The sequence below is a fragment of the Dendrobates tinctorius genome, unplaced genomic scaffold (genome assembly GCF_039654945.1).
Source record: "Dendrobates tinctorius isolate UK_male_01 unplaced genomic scaffold, ASM3965494v1 ptg000013l, whole genome shotgun sequence".
NCBI classification, from domain to species: Eukaryota; Metazoa; Chordata; class Amphibia; order Anura; family Dendrobatidae; genus Dendrobates; species Dendrobates tinctorius.
Window position 1 is genome coordinate 18,825,252 of NW_027361681.1, and position 21,760 is coordinate 18,847,011.

The 21,760-nt window shown below is 46.0% G+C and overlaps 1 protein-coding gene and 1 long non-coding RNA gene across 3 annotated transcripts in view; one reads left to right on the forward strand and one right to left on the reverse strand.

Moving 5' to 3' along the window:
* Positions 1-21,760, reverse strand: part of HMCN2 (hemicentin 2) — a 192,247-nt gene that overhangs the window by 169,634 nt on the left and 853 nt on the right. The window lies entirely within an intron of this gene.
* Positions 11,797-21,760, forward strand: part of LOC141070064 (uncharacterized) — a 39,081-nt gene continuing 29,117 nt past the window's right edge. Inside the window, exons 1-2 of the long non-coding RNA XR_012226646.1 lie at positions 11,797-11,890; positions 12,001-12,080. This is a non-coding gene — a long non-coding RNA (uncharacterized lncRNA). The remainder of the gene's footprint in view (positions 11,891-12,000; positions 12,081-21,760) is intronic.

The window sequence follows — 21,760 nt, forward strand, 5'->3', positions numbered from 1 at the left end:
ATGCAAACAAGGGGAGATCATACAAACGCTTTGCAGATGTCAATGTTGGGATTTGAACCCAGAACTCCAGTGCTGAAATACAGCAATGCTAGCCACTGATAGTATAGTCTCTTCTTACTTGTCATGTAAAAAGAGACTTAAAGGAGTGCTCCCATCTGTACGATCCTATCCCAACATGTAGTAAGTGTAATAATAACGATAATATCAGCAAATACCTCCAATTAGCAATGTAGTGTAGTTTTTCTGATTTGCTATGTCTCTTTCCTCATGTGCAGGCATTGCAGGACCTTAGTTCCTAGTGGTCGAAACCATGGATACCTAAGCTAAAACAGTTAAAAACACCCAAGAATGGCTAAGAGGAAAACATTGGACTATTGTGAAGTGGCCTTCTATGACCCCTGACCTAAATCCTATTGCGCATCTTCGGAAAGAGCTGAAACATGCAGTCTGGAAAAGACAACCTTCAAACATGAGACAACTGGAGCAGTTTGCTCTTGAGGAGTTGGGCAGAATACCTGTCGAGAGGAGCAGAAGTCTCATTGACAGTTACAGGAATCATTTGATCGCAGTGATTGCCTCAAAAGGTTGTGCAACAAAATAAGATGATAATGTGTGCAAACTGTGAAGCGCTGCGGAATATGTTAGCGCTATATAAAAATAAAGATTATTTATTATTATTATTATTATTATTATTATTATTATTATTATTATTTTAAGTTAAGGTGCCATCATTTCTGTCCAGGCCTATTTCATGAGTTTAATTTTTTTTTTTAATTCTGTGGAAGCATGGTTGAAAAGCAATGTCTGACTTTCATTTCTTCATTTTCATAGATGTTTGCTTTATCATTACTTTTGTCAGATTCAAGTTATTTCTGACACCATTGTGGGTTTTTCTGTCATTAAACGAGGGGTATCAACAATTTTGACCACATGTGCATCTGTTAAAGCACCACTCCAGCGTTTTTTGTTGTTTTCCCCACCGCTGGAGTGGTGCTTTAACCCCTTAAGGACTAGGGATATTTCAGTTTTTGCGTCTCCAATTTTTGCTCCTCTTCTTTCCAGAGCCATAGCTTTTTTATTTTTCCATCAATATGGCCATGTGAGGGCTTGACGAGTTGTACTTTTGAACAACACGATTGGTCTTACCAAATAGTGTATTGGAAAACGAGGAAAAAATTCAAAGTACTGTAAAATTGCAAAAAAAATTCTTTTTTGTTTTTGTCATTAAACGAGGGGGGTACCAACAATTTTGACCACGTTTGCATCCTGGTATGTAGTGCAGAGGCTCTGACACAATAAGTCTCCTTTCCCACCTGGCAGCTGATGACAGTTCATTCCCTTCTTACTTCCCCTATAAAAATGTTTTCAAACCTATATGGCCACCTACTGCAGAGTCTCTGCTCCTTCCCTGACAAAAAAACAGGCAAAAAGCTATGTATAAGTGTCCTCCAGCACTCGTCTCATTAAGTGTAGGTGACTGAGCATGTGTGTCCAGCAGCGCTGGGCTCACTAGGTGGAGGTCATTGAGGGTATATGTCCTCCAGCAATTGCTTATTAGGTGCAGGTGACTGAGCGTGTGTTCTCCAGCATTTGGCTCATTAAGTGTAGGTGACTGAGCATGTGTGTCCAGCAGCACTGGGCTTACTAGGTGGAGGTGATTGAGCGTATGAGTCCTCCAGCAATTGCTCATTAAGTGTAGTTGACTGAGCATGTGTGTCCAGCAGCACTGGGCTTACTAGGTGGAGGTGATTGAGCGAATGTGTCCTCCAGCAATTGCTTATTAGGTGCAGGTGACTGAGTGTGTGTCCTCCAGCATTTGGCTCATTAAGTGTAGGTGACTGAGCATGTGTGTCCAGCAGCGCTGGGCTCACTAGGTGGAGGTCATTGAGCGTATATGTCCTCCAGCAATTGCTTATTAGGTGCAGGTGACTGAGCGTGTGTTCTCCAGCATTTGGCTCATTAAGTGTAGGTGACTGAGCATGTGTGTCCAGCAGCACTGGGCTTACTAGGTGGAGGTGATTGAGCGTATGAGTCCTCCAGCAATTGCTCATTAAGTGTAGTTGACTGAGCATGTGTGTCCAGCAGCACTGGGCACACTAGGAGAAGGCGATTGAGCGTATGTGTCCTCCAGCAATTGCTCATTAAGTGTAGATGACTGAGCATGTGTGTCCAGCAGCACTGGGCTTACTAGGTGGAGGTGATTGAGCGAATGTGTCCTCCAGCAATTGCTTATTAGGTGCAGGTGACTGAGTGTGTGTCCTCCAGCATTTGGCTCATTAAGTGTAGGTGACTGAGCATGTGTGTCCAGCTGCACTGGGCTCACTAGGTGGAGGTGACTGAGCGTATGTGTCCTCCAGCACTCGGCTCATTAGGTGGGGGTGAATAAGCATGTGTGTTCTCCAGCACTCGTATCATTAGGTGGAAGTGACTGAGCGCATGTGTCCTTCAGCACTTCGATCATTGGGTGGTGGTGGTGATTGAGCGCACTGGCGTAACTACCGGGGTAGCAGCCAAAGTGGTTGCTTTGGGGCCCAGCCCATTTAGGGGCCCCGGCTCCGATCGGCGCTACCCCAGGGGTGGACCTACCGCCCCTGCAGCAGCAGCCGTGCATTGCACGTAGGCCCCAGGGGAGGGGGGGCCCCTCCAGCACCTCATGGCTAATTATTCAAATTAGCCATGTGGAGCACCAGGGGCAAGGAGGAGAGGAGCCAGTCTTGAGGTGAGATGATATCAGCATCAGTCACCTGTGCTGCTGCTGTGGGGGAGGAGAGGAGGAGACAGACTGTCTCACTCACTGTGCCTGTGGCGCCGGCCGGCCGGTGGCTGCAGCCGCAGGTCAGTCAGTCACTTGTGTGTGTGTGTGTGTGTGTATGATGTATGTGCATGTGTGTGTGTGAGTATGTCTGTGTGTGAGTATGTCTCTGTATGTGTGTATCTGTATGTTTGCATGTGTGTGTTATGTCTGTGTGTGTATGTCTGTGTATGTGTGTATGTCTGTCTGTGTGTATGTATGTGTGTGTATGTGTGTGTGTCTGTGTGTGTATGTATGTCTGTGTGTGTATGTATGTCTGTGTGTATGCATATGTGTGTATGTCTGTGTGTATGTATGTCTGTGTGTGTGTGTGTGTGTGTGTTTATATGTGTGTGTGTAGGTTAGCCTGGAGAAGGCAATGATGGGAGTGATGGAGAGGAGTGATGGGGAGAAGGCAATGATGGGAGTGATGGGATGATGGAGAAGGCAATGATGGGAGTGATGGGGAGAAGGCAATGATGGGGGTGATGGAGAGAAGGCAATGATGGGCGTTATGGAGAGGGCAATGATGGGGTGGTGGGGGAAAAAGAAATGATGATGGGGTGGTGGGGGAGAATGCACTGGTGGTGGTGGAAAGGGCAATAATGGGGGTGGTGGTGGAGGAGGAAATGATGGAGGTAGTGGAATGGGCAATGATGGGAGTGGTGGGGGAGAAAGCAAAGATAGTGGTGGGGGAGAAGAAAATGATGGAGGTGGTGAAGAGGGCAATGATGGGGTGGGGGAGATGACAATAATGGGATGTGGGGGGAGGAGGACAATGAAGGGTGTGGGGGATTGGGATGTTAGGAAGAGGGACTTATAATGGCCTTAGGAACAGGGCGAGGTGGAGGAAGACGTTATCGCTTATTATGTCTAACACAGTCCCTTAGTATATAGTGTACTCACTATGTCTAACACAGTCCCTTAGTATATAGTGGACTCACTAATTCTGTATAACACCACCCTTAGTTACATAGTTTCCTCTTTTATTATGTATAACACATCCCTTATTACGTATCATCCTCTCTAGTTATTTATGGTGCCGTCCCTTATTATATAGCTTCCTCTGCTGTTATGTACAGTGCTGTCTCTTACATAGTGTATTCTTGTTAATTTTGTTATTTACAGTGCCCTCTTTTATTACATAGTCCCCTCTCTTGTTAGATATAAAATGACTGCTGATGGAGCAGCCGGTGACCAAACTACCAGTCCATCAGCTCCTCCATTAGAAAGGAAGCTTTCCCATGCTCCATCAGCCATCATTGCATTATACATCTAACAAGACAGGACGGTATGTAATGAAAAACAGGGCTCTATATAATTCAATATGTAAGGGACGGTACTATACATAAGAGAGGGCACTGTGTAAGGGACAGCAATATATATATATAGCTTTGACGCCATAAAAGGAGGGGGGGCAGACACATTTCATGCACAGAGGCCCCAAGCTGTCAGTGTCCGCCCCTGCGCTACCCGGTAGTGCAATTTAATTAAGTACATTACTGCGGCGCTCCGGCGGGTGCTGTGGGTGGCCAACCTGTCTTGGGGGCCCGCCGACCTGGTGCGTGTAGTGTAGGGGATCCGGGGCCCCGGCGGAAAAAAATGTACACTATGATTTTGCAGCCTACGCTGCATTTCTGTGCCTGCTGTGCGGAGCGAAGCACATATTGGGCCCGCCTCCCTGCCTGCAGCCAGTCACAGAGTGTATTGCTTCAGACTAGTTCAGTCCCGCCCCTTCCCTGAGCCCTCGCTGTCTATTAGCGCTCTGCAGAGCTGCCTGCCGCATGGACCTCTGGGAATGTCTTTAAGGGGGTGTGTCTTTGAGGGGGCCCCGTTTAAAAGTTTGCTATTGGACCCAATCAGTTCTAGTTACGCCCCTGATTGAGTGTGTGTGTTACCCAGAACTTGGATCATTGGGTGGAAGTGATTGAGCATTCCTGTCCTTCAAGCACTCGGCTCATTTGGTGTAGGTGACTGAGCGTGTGAGATCCTGAGATCCGAGCTCTGCAACCCCATACTGAATGGAGCAAAGGTAAGGACATGTAGTTTCTGCTCTAATGATTGTCTGTGTAACTCATGAAAACAGGCGAATGCGCCATTTGGCAGTCTCATAGAGAATGAAAGGGCAGGAGGTCGCGCATGCACAGAGTGGCAGAGCCCTGGTTATCTCTGAGGCTTCCAGAAGTCAGATCACCTGCAATCAACAACTTATCCTCATCCTATTAATTTTTACACTGTCTGTTCCTGTCATTCATATAAACTGAGTCATCCCCGCACTAATAAGCGACTGCATTACCCAGATCTGCAGCATCCGGGCACACAGCTGTGCCAGCCGATTCCTCCGTGCACCGATGTCCACACGCTGCAATGAAATCAGGATAATCTGCACTTAGCGGGCGCTGTCCTAATGTTTGATCCCTAATGGTTTTTCTGCAGCTCTGCACATGTCAGTGCAGATATGAGTCATGTGTAAGTGGTTCTTTATGTAGAATAAAATGAGGTGCTATTTATAGGGAAATATCGACCATAAAGGTATATACGCCCCCATCATCAGCGTCACACTCATCGATGACATCACAAAGTAATCCTCATCTCCAGCGAGGCTGATCCCCCTGCTGTAGAGCTGCACCTCGTTACATTGTATCAGTGGCTTACACATAGACAGCCTCTGCAATTGTGACAGCAGTTGTGCTGACAGTAAGGCTATGTTCACACGTTGCGTTTTTGCTGCATTTTTTTTTTCTGCAGGCAAAACCTGTTCTCCTGGCTGTAAAGAAGCTGCTTACAAATAGCAGGTTTTGTTGCGTTTTCTGCTGCGCTTTTCAGAATCCTAAAGTTCAGCTTTGCTTCCACCACAGAAGCAAACTGGTCACCAATGCAAGACGTCTGACACCATAAAATCAGTTTTGAAAAAAGGGCAATTTGATCAAATTTAGTGGAAAAAGAATTTTATGTATGAAAAAAATAGTGACTGTTCTGTACAAAAAAAGTTCATGAAAAAATACACAATTACAAATGTAACAGTACGGGGAGTTGAATTTGGTCTGGAATAGTTTAGCTAAGACATTGGCAGAGCATTGAGTTTGTAGGACACTGTTTACTTTCACTTTGGTCAGCCCTTGAGTTGGTCGGGCATTGTTCAATTTCTCACCTTGGTAGGCCAATGTTTACTTTACACACATCACTAATTTAATTAAACTGTACTAATCCTAATAGCTATGCTCAGGTGAGGAGACGAAGACATTATGGTTTAAACTTGGGAAGATCACAAAAATAAATGGGTTTCCTACACTGCTGTACATGCTTTTTTCACTAAAAACGCAGCAAAACCTCATACCTGCGTTTTTTCACTTACTCGTTGCTTTCTATAGGTGAAAAGAACAATGTGCGTATGAGATTTCTGAAATCCCATAGCTTTTGCAGGTACTGTAAAAAGCAGTTTTTAATTTGCATTAAAAATAAATGCAGCAAAAACGCAACCCGCAGACTTCACCAGCGACCACAAAACAAAACAACCAGATCAAAACCTCGGATAATTGCTCTGTGTTTATGGATAATAAAGGGCAACCAGTAAAAAATAGAATAATTCATGAGAGAATCAGAGGGACTGTAACAAAGTCCATAGACCTTACAGCCGATGTTTATCCCTCCGGACCATCCAACAGAGACAGATACAATTAGTTTGGCCAAGCATGCATGAGTTGTAAAACCCTTCACGACTTTGGGATTTTCCACTTTTGAGTTTACGTTTTTTTTGTTCCCCTTCTTCCCAGAGCCATAACTTTTTTTTATTTTTCCGTCAGTATGGCCGTGTGAGTTGTTTTTTTTTTTTCTCTTTTTGCGGGACGAGTTATACCTTTGAGCGACACCATTGATTTTTCCATACAGTGTACTGTAAAACGGAAAAAAATTCCAAGTGCGGTGAAATTTTTACCTTGTTCACTAAATGCTAAAACTGACCTGCCATTATGATTCTCCAGGTCATTACGAGTTCAGAACAGAAGCCGCGGAGACACCATCACGTGTTTCTCAACGCAAGCAATGACCAGCCAGGTCTTTCCCCGGGAAGGAACAACCACGGGAAGGGCAGTCTCCAATGAAGGAAACCACCTATGCCAAAACATGGTATCCATCCACAGACAGCTGTTTCGGGGTATTGCCCCTCATCAGTGTGGAGTAGGAAACTGGCTGGTAGGAGCAATGCCTAGTAAAAAGACTATGAAGAGGAGGATGAATGAACTCATGGAGATCAACATCCGACACTGCGGAGACACCATTACGTGTTTCTCAACGCAGTGATTCTACAGCACTGTCCCCATCCCTTATGGGAAATATGTAAAACATGCAAAACAGAAGCCGCGGACACACCATCACGTGTTTCTCCATGCAAGCAATGACCAGCCAGGTCTTTCCCCGGGAAGGAACAACCACGGGAAGGGCAGTCTCCAATGAAGGATACCACCTATGCCAAAACATGGTATCCATCCACAGACAGCTGTTTCGGGGTATTGCCCCTCATCAGTGTGGAGTAGGAAACTGGCTGGTAGGAGCAATGCCTAGTAAAAAGACTATGAAGAGGAGGATGAATGAACTCATGGAGATCAACATCCGACACTGCGGAGACACCATCACGTGTTTCTCAACGCAGTGATTCTAGAGCACTGCCCCCATCCCTTATGGGAAATATGTAAAACATGCAAAACAGAAGCCGCGGAGACACCATCACGTGTTTCTCAACGCAAGCAATGACCAGCCAGGTCTTTGCCCGGGAAGGAACAACCACGGGAAGGGCAGTCTCCAATGAAGGAAACCACCTATGCCAAAACATGGTATCCATCCACATACAGCTGTTTCGGGGTATTGCCCCTCATCAGTGTGGAGTAGGAAACTGGCTGGTAGGAGCAATGCTTAGTAAAAAGACTATGAAAAGGAGGATGAATGATGGATGGGGGCAGTGCTCTAGAATCACTGCGTTGAGAAACACGTGATGGTGTCTCCGCAGTGTCGGATGTTGATCTCCATGAGTTCATTCATCCTCCTTTTCATTACGAGTTCAGAGACACCAAACATGTCTAGATTCTTTTTTTTATTCATGTGGTGGAAAAAAAGGGCAAAGTTTGTTAAAAAAAAGCCATTTTCCGAGACTCGTAGCCTCTCCATTTTTTGTGGTTTGGGGCTGGGTTTTGATGATGTTTTAATTGCCCATTATTGCATTTTATTTTAATGTTGCGGCAATGAAAGAAACGTAATTCTGGGGTTTTGATTTTATTCTCATTTCGCTATTTACCGATCGGATTAATTTTTATATCTTGATCGATCGGGCGTTATTCAAATATGTGTATTTTTTATTTATTGTTTTATTTTGAATGGGGCAAAAGGGGGGTGATTTGAACTTTTATCTTTTATTTATCGTTTTAAAAACTTTTTTTTTTTTACTGGTTTCAATAGTCTCATTAGGAGATTTGAAGTTGAAATCACCTGATCGCTTGAGCTACACATGCGAAACATCATCATCCGCCAGCCAAGGCCAGAGTTACTAGCAGATCAGAAATGACAAGCACAGGAGTCTTCTGCAGACCGCCAGTTGTCATGCCAACCCATTGGTGCACTGCCGAGAAGGGCGACTATGCCTGGGATTAGTGACGCTCCTACAGCACTAGTTAAAATCCGCTGTCAAACATTGACAGCGCAATTTAACTAGTTATCTGCCGCGGGTGGATCGCAATTCCACCCATGGCTGTTAGGACTACGTGACAGATGCTCAAATCAGCTGCCATGTTCCGGAAAGGATGCAGAGCCTGCATCAAAGGGGACACATGACCTATGATGCATAAATATGTCATAGGACTACGTGACAGATGCTCAAATCAGCTGCCATGTTCCGGAAAGGATGCAGAGCCTGCATCAAAGGGGACACATGACCTATGATGCATAAATATGTCATAGGTAGTGAAGTGGTTAATAGGGAAAGGAGAGAAAGTTTCTGTTAGACTACTCCATCCTTCTACTGACTTTTCTGTACTCCTCCAGACTCCTCTGTGGTTTGACCTCCTCCAGACTTCTCTAGTCTTCTCACTCCAGACATCTCTGTGCTCATCAATCAAACCTCTGTCCTCTTCCTCCAAACCCCTATGTCTTCCTCTTCCTTCAGGCCCCTTTGTCCTTCTCCTAACCCCTGTATCCACCTAGTCCTCCAGACTCTGTCCCCTACCATACTCCTCTGTCTTCCTCCTCACTTCAAACACCTCTGTTCTTCTCGTCCTCCAGACTCCTCTGTTCTTCACCTCATTCGAGACCCTTTGGTCCTCCTCCAGAGTTCTTTGTCCTCCAGATTCTTTTTTTTCAACCTTACTAAAGACGTTGAGTACTTCTCCTAACTTATTTGTCCTCCTTTTCACTAAAGATACTGTTCTCCTCCTGCAGACTCCTTTTTTCCCTCCTTCAGACTTTTCTGTCCTCCCCCTCCACTCCTCCAGACTCAATACCTTCCTTCAGACTTCTCTGTCCCTTGTTTAGATTCCTCTGTCCTCCTCCTCCAGACTACTCTGCCTTTCTCCAGATTCCCCTCCTTCAGACTTATCTGTCCACCTCCTACAGACTCCTCTGTTCTCCTTCTAAAATTTTCTATCCCCCTCCTCGAGACTCCTCTGTCCTCTTGCTCCAGACCCCTCTGTTCTTCTCCTCCTCCAGACCCCTCTATCCTCCTAAACACCCCCTTGTCCTTCTCTTTACTTTAGACCCCTGTGTCCTTCTCCTCACTTCAGACCCCTCTGTCCTCACTCCAGACCCCATGTCCTCACTCCAGACCCCATGTCCTCCTCACTCCAGACTCCTCTGTCAGAGGCTTATCTCCTGATAGGGTATTGAATTAAACCATGCTGGATCATTTTTCCCCCCTGATACAGAGGACAGTATGGCGGATCCCATACACCTAATCCACTTTTTTCTAAACATTTCCTCCTTTTTCATGTTTTAAACATATGGTTCATTTACAACCAAAGTAATGATATTCCCATCTGCACATGGAGTGGACAATAGTGGCAGAGAATCTAAGCCGGCCGCAGACCAGGAGGGCTGAGTGAAAACCAGGACCCATCAGTATGACTGTCCGGCGTCCGCACAGGTCATTATAACGGTAAGTTCACACTAGGCGTTTATTCAGTGTTTTCTTTTTCGGCAGCAAAACCTGATCTCTTGACATGAAGGAAGTTTCAGAAAAAAAACATGTTTTCCTTGTTTTTTTTGTTTTCTTTTGTGGCATTTTTGATGCGATTTTTGTGCATTTTTGCGACAGTTTTGGCAAGTTAGACTTGTCCCTTGTGCATGCTGATAAAGTTTAGTGTTGAAAAAAGTCCTATTTCATAGAATCAGGTTTTGGCACACAAAAAATGCAGCAAAACGTGATACCTGCGTTTTTGGTGCGTTTTTTCAATGTGTGTGTGTGAGATTTCTAAAATTTCATAGGCTTTGATGGCACTGAAAAAAGCAACTGAAAAAAAGCATTAAGAAAACGCACCAAAAACGCCCAGTGTGAACTTAGGCTAAGCCTTTTTCTTAACGGCATGGAGACAGGATGCAGGAACAGCAGAGAAAAGGACAGAGGTGAAGTGTTGTGCAGAGGAGGACGATTCAGCAGGTGGCCTATCTGTGGGGGCGAATGTGGCAATGTAGGTTCCACAGACCACTCCTGGATGACCATTAGGCTGTGTGCCCACGATGTGATTTTTAAGCATTTTTGCCGCGATTTTCGGCGCGAAAACGTTTAAAAATCGTGTACAGAACGCCCCCCATGCATTCCTATGGCATTCCGCACATGCTGTGCTAATGCTGCGCTTTTTTCCGCGGCAGAAACGCATCGCGGAAAAAAAATCGCAGCATGCTCATTCTTTTGTGTGGAATCGCAAAGAATTGCCGTGATTCCGCACCCATAGGAATGCATGAGAATCGCTTACTTCCCGCATGTGGCTATGCCCGCCATGCTCGAAGTTAAGCGTCTCATATGTGGTTTTCTACCCACGGTGTGGAGGAGAGGAGACTGTCCTCCAGGCCCTGGGTACCATACCCCTGTAAAAAAAAGAATAAAAAATAAAAAATCGGGGTATATTTACCTTCCGGCGTCCGGCGCTGCATTCCCGGCCTAAGCGTTCCCAGTAATGCCTTGCGGCACGGTCCAGTGATGACGTGGTCTCGCGAGATCGCTATAGCAACGCGAGACCAACGTCATCACAGGTCTCGCAAGGCATTACTGGGAACGCTGTGGCCCGGGAATGCAGCGCGGGACGTCGGAAGGTAAATATACCCCGATTTTTTTTATTTTTTTTTATCATTTTTAACATTCTATCTTTTACTATTGAGGCCGCATAGGCGGCCTCAATAGTAAAAACCTGGTCACACTTGTCAAACACTATGTTTGACGAGTGTGACCAACCTGTCAATCGCTTGGAAAGTGCTTGAGAAAATCGCGAACAGAATCACGGTAAAATCGTGTGGAAAAAAACACACAATTTCTGGGAAGGAGTCCGGTTTTCAGTGCGCGTTTTAACACGCAACGTGGGCACATAGCCTTATCCTGCAGAAAGAGGCGCTGCCATCAGATGACCCCACTGCCATGTGGTGGGCCTGTATAGGTCGCTGGTACGTGTCACATCCACATGCTGAAGATCACTCCGTCACCCAGCAGAACATCACACAAGTCATCACCTCACAAGACCTGCCGTATACTGGGAACACCCCACAAGACCCGCAGTATACCATTTACCATGTTATGCACATCACCTACGGGTGGATTTAATGTTCTGGTTGGTAGCAGTCTATAGACACCCGGGAGCCTATTTATGACTAATAAATCATGCTCGCTCAGCTCCCTACACCCTGATGGCCAATAGCTCTCACCTCTGCAGCACTGACCACAAGAACATACCATGTGACCAGCTGACCAATCAGGAGGCCACACACAGGTGAGTGATGAGGGGCGGGGCTTGTCTGTGAGAAGGCGGGAAAGTCTGAGAGAAGCACACCTCACATATGAACTGTAGATACAGGGGTGGCCACAGACAGGAGGGGGCTCTGGCCTCTGCAGCTACACAGGTTGCACCAATGGTCTGTCTGCCCCTGAATATATTCTGTGTACACTATGCATACACTATATACAGGCAGACATGGCAGCAGGGTTTTTATAGCTTCCGCTTAGTGTTTTTTTTCTTTTTTAGGACTTTTAAAAGATGGAACAATCCACAGTAACAGAGCCAGAATGTCTGTCTGTCCTGCCTTATAATCTGCGCTGACAACTGTGAGTATTTTGTCATTTCTAGCCAAAGTAAATTCTTATTTTCTTAACCCCTTTACCCCCCAAGGGTGGTTTGCATGTTAATGACCGGGCCAATTTTTACAATTCTGACCACTGTCCCTTTATGAGGTAATAACTCTGAAACGCTTTCATGGATCCCGGTTGCGTTTATTTGTGAAAAAAATGGAAATGTGGCAAAAAGTAGAAAATTTCGCAATTTTCCAACTTTGAATTTTTATGCCCTTAAATCACAGAGATACGGCACACAAAAAACTTAATAAATAACATTTCCCACCTGTTTACTTTACATCAGCACAGTTTGTGAATCAAAAATTTTTTTTTGTTAGGAAGTTATAAGGGTTAAAAGTTGACCAGCGATTTCTCATTTTTACAAAACCATTTTATTTTTAGGGACCACATCACATTGAGGGGTCTATAGGATAGAAAATACCCAAAAGTGACACCATTCTACAAACTGCACCCCTCAAGGTGCTCAAAACCACATTCAAGAAGTTTATTAACCCTTCAGGTGCTTCACAGGAATTTTTTGAATGTTTAAAAAAAAAAACGAACATTAACTTTTTTTGACACAAAAAAATACTTCAGGTTCAATTTTTTTTTTTATTTTACCAAGGGTAACAGGAGAGATTGGACTGGAAAAGTTGTGTAATTTGTCCTGAGTACGCCGATACCTGATATGTGGGGGGGGAACCACTGTTTGGGCACATGGCAGAGCTCGGAAGGGAAGGAGCGCCGTTTGACTTTCTCACTGCAAAATTGGCTGGAATTCAGATTGGAGGCCATGCCATGTTTGGAGAGCCCCTGATGTGCCTAAACAGGGGAAACCCCCCCACAAGTGACCCCATTTTGGAAACTAGACACCCCCCCCCCCCAAGGAACTTATCTAGATATGTGGTGAGCACTTTGAACCCCCAAGGGCTTCACAGAAGTTTATAATGTACAGCCGTACAATTAAAAAAAATCATATTTTTTTTCCACAAAAATGATCTTTTCACCCCTAATGTTTATTTTCCCAAAGGTTATTGTGCAATTTGTCCTGAGTACGCTGATACCCCATATATGGGGGTAAACCACTATTTGGGCACATGGCAGAGCTCGGAAGGGAAGCAGCGCCATTTGACATTTTTGGCTGGAATTGAGATCGGACGCCATTTCGCGTTTGGGAAGCCCCTGATGTGCCAAAACAGAGGAACCCCCCCCCCCAATTCTAACTCCAACCCTAGCCCTAACCCCAGCTCTGACCCTAGCCCTAATGGGAAAATGGAAATAAATATTTATTTTTTTTCTTAATTTTATTATTTTTCCCTAACTAAGGGGGTGATAACGGGGGGGTTTGATTTACTATATATGGCGGAATTTTATTTTTGGCAGCTGTCATACGCTAAAAGATGCTTTTCATTGTAAAAATAGTTTTTGCATCACCACATATTGAGAGCTATAATTTTTCCGTATTTTGACCCACCGAGTCATGTGAGGTCTTATTTTTTGCGGGACGAGTTGACGTTTTTATTGGTACCATTTTCGGGCACGTGACTTTTTTGATGGCTTTTTATTCCGATTTTTGGGACGCAGAATGAACAAAAACCAGCGTTTCATGAAATTCTTTTGGGGGGTGCGTTTACACCGTTCCGCGTGCGGTAAAATTGATAAAGCGATTTTATTCTTCGGGTCAGTATGGTTACAGCGATACCTCATTTATTTCATTTTTTTATGTTTTGGCGGCTTTATGCAATGAAAACCATTTTATATAAAAAATAATTATTTTTGCATCGCTTTATTCTGCGAGCTATAACTTTATTTTTTCGCTGATGATGCTGTGTGGCAGCTTGTTTTTTGCGGGACAAGATGATGTTTTCAGCGGTACCATGGATATTTATATGCATCTTTTTGATCGCGCATTATTACACTTTTTGTTCGGCGGTATGATTATAAATCATTAGTTTTTGCTTCATTTTTTATTTTTTAAGGGGTTCGCTAAAGGGACAGTTTTATAGGGTGGGTCATTATGGACGCGGCGATACCAATATGTGTACATTTATTTATTTATTTTTTTTCTTTATTTTCAAAAAATGAATTTATTAGGGAATATTTTTTTTTTTTTTTTTTTTTTTTTTTACTTTATTATAATGTCCCATGGGGGAAATCACTGTCCTGTGACAGATCGCTGATCTGTCACATCACAGATCGCTGTGACAGATCAGCGATCTGTCACAGGCACTGCACAAGGCTTCCTCATGTCTGCAGGCAGTGAGGAAGCCAGCTCCCTGCAGGCCCCCGAAGGTCCCCGTCGCCATATTGGATCCGGGGACCTGCAGGGAAGGCGACCCTCGCAGTGGCGCTGCACATTGCGTTGCTGTGGGGGTCACAGGGAAGCACGGAGGGAGCCCCCCTCCCTGCCGATGCTTCCTTTAACCCCCGGTACACCGCGACCCCTACTTGGCTCCCCCTGCCGGGCCAGAGATGGTGCTGGAAAAGGAGCGGGGGCAGCGGCTATACGGGTGACCTAGGTCACCACACAGGTGACACCCAATGTCACCACAGGTCGCTGCAAGATGGCCTACCCTGCCACACAAGGCACACTTCTGCACCTTGCAACCTGCGCTGAAGTGGCGGGGATCCCCACCACTTATGTAAGACCTTCGGTTGCCCCTGGTAGACTATCTGGATTCTGTCCCTCCCCAGAAATGCTATGGGGATGTGGGTGACCGCACCTCCTGAAACTTTCACTTTACCATGAAGGTCCAGCCCCCTGACCAAATGCCAAACTCGTCCCTATTTTTCTTAGGGACCTCCGTGGCTTCCCCATAACGGAAAAGCCACATTCATGATGTTGACCCCAGAGAGTGACTCGTTACTTGTCAGAATGGTCACCCTCTTTACACTATTTTGGCGAGAAACTGCCTGTACGGCAAAGTCTCGCCAGCCGGGCTCCCCCTTTGCCAGTTCAAAATTCGACCAGAAAAGCTCAAAGCCCTCTGGCCGAACAAAACTGAAATCGAAGAAGGAGGTGCCAAATGAATGAATCGGCAAAGATGTCTGTCGCCCTGAAGTCAATCTTCAGAAGGAGCTCCAAATCCCTCCACCGAAGACGGACCATAATCCGCCTGGCCACCTCCTGCCCGGCTGTCGGGAAGGACCAAACAGTTTCCCCCTCCCTTTTATCTTGGAAGGCAGCCAGGCTGTGTCTATCCAGCCAAAAGGCCAAATCCACCTCTCTACACTCTACTTCGATCGTCCAATTCTCCCTTTTTGAGGGTCTCCAGGAAACGGCACCACAAGACGCTATCCCTGAGGTCCAGAGGCGAGGAACCCCCCCTGACTAGACCCCCGAGGCCCCAGCCCCCCCCCCCCCCCCGAATAACTCCGAGGACCGGTGGATGGGGGGGGCAGATGGACCAGCCCCCTCCTCCCACTACCATCACTCACCGCACTCACACTTGCCACCCCATTCTCACTTGCCATCTTAGACACAATGCCACTCGCATCCTCAACCACAGACACTTCCATACCTGCACCCTCTTCATCCACTCCATCAGTCACTCCACTCGCCTCACTTTTTGGTTATTTCCAGGTTTCGTTTCCTCACTGCTACTGCCACCTATTGGTGGCATCTTCCCTGCCGGGTGGTTCTGCACACACAGTGCTGCTGTCCCATTAAAGGGAATCTGTCACCCCTTTTTTTAGATATCATAATGATATCATTCAATTGTGTGTCACATAAGGATTCTCTTAGTACTTTTGCTTCCCCCTGACCCCGCCCCTTTCATGCATAAATACCTTTTTTATATCGGTTCAGATGTATGTAAAGTGCCAAGGTCCGGTCCAATGGGCGGGGCTTATTCACCTGCTCCCCCTCCCTGTCTTACTCTACACAAGAAGAAATACAAAAGCAAAACACAAAACAAATATCCTGGAATAAAAAAGTAAAAAAATATATTGCAAAAATTGCATGAAGGTAGTAATAATAAGGGTATTTAGTTAACATAATTTTGATCAAAATGATGTAGAAGCCATCCCGCCATGTCACGGCAACCCTTGTGGGACAGTCCTAACTCTTGTATTTAAAACCTTTCCACTTGTCAAGTGACGTAAATGTGAACAAGGACAGAGGGACTGAACCACCAGTAATAGTATAGGCCAGACAGGATGGATTTTCCAACTCAGAAACAGGGCGGTCACACCCTTATATGCACAGAATGCACAATGAAACGGGATGGCGGGATGGCTTCTACATCATTTTGATCAAAATTATGTTAACTAAATACCCTTATTATTACTATTATTACTACCTTCATGCAATTTTTGCAATATATTTTTTTACTTTTTTATTCCAGGATATTTGTTTTGTGTTTTGCTTTTGGTTTTCTCTGTGTAAAGGTCATGTGTTCATATGCAATTACATTTTGCATGCACATTAATTTACTTTTTCTGCTCAGACCCAGTTTCTCACAAGAAGAAATACGTAGCGCAAGACAGGGAGGGGGGATCAGGTGAATAAGCCCCGCCCATCGGACCGGACCGCAGCAATTTACATACATCTGAACCGATATAAAAGAGGTATTTATGCATGAAAGGTGCGGGGTCAGGGGGAAGAAAAAGTACTAAGAGAATCCTTATGTGACACACCATATAATGATATCACTCAATTGTATCTCTAAAAAGGGGTGACAGATTCCCTTTAAGAGTCTTGCTGCCATAGGGTTTAAGCAGCGCCGTTTGTTTTGCTAAAGGCTCTAACCTCACAACATGCACAGAGCTTCCTTCCTCACTGGCAGGAAGCCAGGAGCAATCTCTCCTTCAGCTCCATCCTGCCTTGTCGCCAGAGCCCCCACTGCAGGTAAGCCCCCAGACTCAGGGGACCCTGCCAGGCAAGTGCCCTTGCTGCTGTCTGCTGCAGCTGCAGTCTCTGCTCCATTGCTGACCAAGATCATTTTTTTTCCTTTGGGAAGCCACGCCCCCAGCTTCCAGCCACACAGCTATCCAAAGCTGCACCCACACGGGCAGCGGGTGCCGGAGGCCACGCCTCCCCCGAGACCTGCCGCAACGGGACCCCCAGAGCCACCCCAGGGGCCCACCCCCAGCGGTACCAGTCTCATGGGCCACAGCGCCCCCCACCACCACACCCTGGGCCACAAATAGCCTGGCCACAGCAACTCCGGCAGCCAGCCCCAGGCTAGGCCACTCCCCCCTCAGCGTCCACTGGCGGCGGGGCCCCCAGCGCAGGGGGCCCCGACTTCAGCTCAGACCCCGCTAGGGGAGCCAACCCCACCATTTTCTTCTTATGATCCGGCTCTGCCGGAGCCTCAGGCCCCTCCCCCTTTACTTTACTAGGTGCCTGGGTCCCCAAAAGCAATCCAGTTTTAACGGATCCGTAAGTGGGGGAGCCAGACACCCCAGCGCTCACCGCCGGAGATGTGATCCCGGCTGCCACTCTCTTGCCCACCACTGGGCCACCCTCCACATCATGCTCCATATCAGACATATCACTACCCCCTCCGTTACCACAAACAGAGGCAACGCCCTGTGTGTCACGACCTGTAATCTCCCCGTTCCCTTGCTGTGGACCCACAACAGAGCTCGAGCTGGGGTAGGTAGCGGGTGCTGGACCGGGGGGCCCCAGAGAGGGGGACATGCACAAATTTCTGCACAATAGATATTTTCTTCTTTACCTTTTTCTTTGCTTTTTGCTTCATCCCCCTCCTGGTTGCCTCGTTTTCGCAGATCTCATCCCTGAACCTCAACTGGTTAAAACAGACCGGGGACTCGATCTGCCGGATCTGCTGCTTGACAAGGCAGCCCCCCTCACTGCTACTACTACCAACATTCTCATTCCCCCCCCCCCCCCCCTCGCTCCCGCTGCCCTCTGAAGGGCCAGAATCTGATGGGAGAGCCACTTGCTCAGGGGCTATCCCACTATGCGATGCCTGGAGATCTCTTACCAGGCGGTGGGTAGGACACGACCTCCTCCTCATCTTCCTCCACCTCCGGAGCCCCACCGGTCATGGCTCTGAACCGGTCATCGTTCTCCAACTTTTCGCGGAAGGGCCCGCTGCCATCCAGGATCTCACATCTCAGGCTTTCCAGGTCTTGTATGGAATTTTTTATCTTCCTGACTGCGGTGGATAGCTCGGCCTTCTCATTGCCGGAGGCCCTGTCAGACATCTCCTTAGCTACCCTCAACTCCCTCCAGAGGGATCTTAGCTTCCTTGAGGTGTCCTCATACTCAGAGGTGCGCATGGATGCGGGGAACCATAGCCCACGGTGGATTCCTTCGCCACCTTGATGCCCCAATCAAGGGGCACCGCTGCAGCACCCCTCCTCGTACTTGGCCTACCACCGGGGGGAAGGAGCCGCCGTGGTCAAGGCCTCAGGGGTCCTACGGGTCCTCATGCTGGATCCATTGCTTGATCCTTGGACAGATCTTGTGGTCGTAGCCGGATTGGGAGTCCTCCCACCCCCTGCCGGCTTGGACCGGGAGGTGGGAGCCGGGGGCCCGGTCCCAAAGGCCAGTCCCAAAATGAGCCTTCCTTCCTGGGAAGGGGGCAGACAAAAAGTCCTGGATAGAAAACTTTACCTCCCTTCCCAGGAGCTCTCTCTAGGGAGCTCACACACAGCACATGACAAGCAGGCTCTGCCTCTTCTTGTATGGTACTCCAGAGATGCAGTCACTGTGTACATACATTACTTATCCTGTACTGATCCTGAGTTACATTCTGTATTATACTCCAGAGCTGCACTCACTATTCTGCTGGTGTAGTCACTGTGTACATACATTACAATACTGACCCTGTATTGATCCTGAGTTACATCCTGTATTATACTCCAGAGCTGCGCTCACTATTCTGCTGGTGCAGTCACTGTGTACATACATTACATATCCTGTACTGATCCTGAGTTACATCCTGTATTATACCCCAGAGCTGCACTCACTATTCTGCTGATGCAGTCACTGTGTATATACATTACATTACTGATCCTGAGTTACATCCTGTATTATACCCCAGAGCTGCACTCACTATTCTGCTGGTGCAGTCACTGTGTACATACATTACGTTCTGCTGGTGCAGTCACTATATACATTGGATTACTTATTCTGACATTCTGTATTTAGATTTCTGCTTGTTTTTACTGGAAACAGTCAGCAGGCTGGAGACCAGACACTTCACTAATTGTTCTCTTGAGCTCCTGTAATACGTATGTAGCAGAAAGTTAAGACTTTTCATTATCCAGTTATTATGTAAGTTTGGAAAAACAATTTAAAACCACGTTCCAGAAGATGATGCTTCAAGGATTCACATTTTCTGTACAGTGCGCCCTCTGTGCCCGTCCTGGGCTGTTCTGCAGAGCATGAGCTCTTGATTCCAGTGGTATTGATGTAACAGATCAGTAGTGACCAGGGCCCAGCCATATAGTATATGTGATGAATGGATGTCAATATTGCCACTATGCGGAGGCAGCCTACAGCTCCAGATAAAGCGGCTCAGCTGCAGCTGAATCAAAGCCCCCCCCCCCCCCAAAAGTGTCAAAGGAACAAACAGTGAGTGACAAAACACATGAACCGTGTTTGATCTGGACAAGTGGTATCCCACTGAGATTATAGTGGCACATCATGAGGCACAAGTGTGAGAATGGAGGTTTGTGTGTGCCACATTTGCTGTTTGTGTGCTCCTCCTGGATGGCTAATTTATGCAGCTTCTTCAATTACAAAAGGACCTACCTGAAATTAAAGTTCCCTAACATGTTGCTGCAGGGAACTCTGACTTTAAAGCTCTGTTCACGTGTACTTGTAACAGATTTGGATACAAACGGAGCAAAGATATCTGCACATTTGCGTCTCTGTTTTTCATCTATTCTTATCCCATTCACAATGGATCTATTTTTTCCTGCGGGAGTCTGTGGACACCTCTAGTACCCTCGGCACGTTGACGCTTACCGAATGGACCAGTTAGCGGATGTCATCACGTATGACCGTCCATTATTATCTATTTTCCACACACTTTTTATATTGAAGAGCATGGATCCAGTTACTATTCAGTTTTTTTTGGGGGGGGGGGCTGGACAAAAAAGTTTTGTAGACAGTGTTTTTGCCATCCAGCTTAAAAATGATTGCAGAATAAAAGGAGTAGCCTTTTACTATCACCCTCACATATCACCATGTACAAGCATGCTCCGATTTGCTGACCACACTCATCTATTCAAAAGTTGCTGCCGTATGGTGACGACTTTTCACTAAAGCCAAGTCCAACCGTCGTGGATTCTACAGTAATTTCCAGTACAAGTAAATGGGTTTTTCAAAATCTCAGGAATAAAATCCACACGAAAATGAAGGCATGGAGCAATTTTTAAATCTGCAGCCTGCTCTTGATTATGCACATTTGCTTTGTGGTCTTCTCATATTTAATATTTTAGTAAATGGAGAGAGGCGAAATCCACAAGTGACACGTCGAATTTGCGGACTTGTGACCAAATTTGCAGTGGAAATATATTGCAATGAGTGAACAGAACCTATGGGTGTTTCCACAAGAACATAATGTCAGTCCTTGGGCACAACTGACCACACAACACATGGACCGCTCACGTCTGCAGAATTCAGAGATTATCTGTCTGAGCTTGGCTTTAGGTAAAGGTCACACGAGCGCATTAAAAATCCTAGTTTTTTTGCATCCAGACATCTGTTCTTAATTTTAAAAATGCTAAATGAAATGGACAATTAATTTTTTCTATGAAATCTTTGCAATAGACCTGTTAAGAGCAGATACCATACGAATGGAGTCTGCAGTGTATCTAACTTTTAGCACAACCACTGAAATGTATGGTCCATATATAGATGGAGAAATGTTTTATATACATGTTATATAATCTATATCTCATGCTACTGGCAATGATTTGTCTCAATTTAACAACTTCTTTACATTTATCCACACACAATATTCTGGAACTCGTTCCTATAGTTGCAGCAAAGCTTGGTCGGAGGGGTTGGCAAGATTTGATGCGGCATGCCTAATAACGCTGTAGGAATGTACTTCTTTGTGATCCGCAGGTTTATGTGGATTTCCCCGCCGCACAGGACATTACTGATGGTATTTTAATTGCCTTACTATGAAACCAGACCTAGTCTGTGTCAGAAGTTGGGAGAATAGATTGCAGCTTATTACACACAACCATACGTTATCGACATTAAATCGTAGAAGTGTACCATAATATATAGGATTAGATGGGAGCCCACCAGCAAACCTAATTCAAATAAAACCTACTCGATGAGCAAACACTTCCACTTCAGTTGTAAGCTGATCGCGGTGACGTCTGTTCTCCTGACGACGTCGGACGCTTGTTTTCAGGATCTTTAAAGTAAGGTATGAACTGGTATCAGAGTCCATAAGTGCAAGGTCTAAGGCCTGTAGGGTTTGGGGTTATAGGCCGTGCTGGTGGCACATACAGTGATGGTATATAGATGGCCATTCTGTCTGATATCTATCGTTCTAAAAATATCCAATTTTATGAACTGCTGGTTAATAGCAACGCTTAGTATCATAATATCGTGAGAATTCCCATTGTGGATATTTCCTAGTAGTTAATGGGAAGCAATTTCTCAGAACGCAGTGAGATGTGCATATATGGATGGACAGATATGCTTTCTTATAGGGATCATCATGTAAATACAG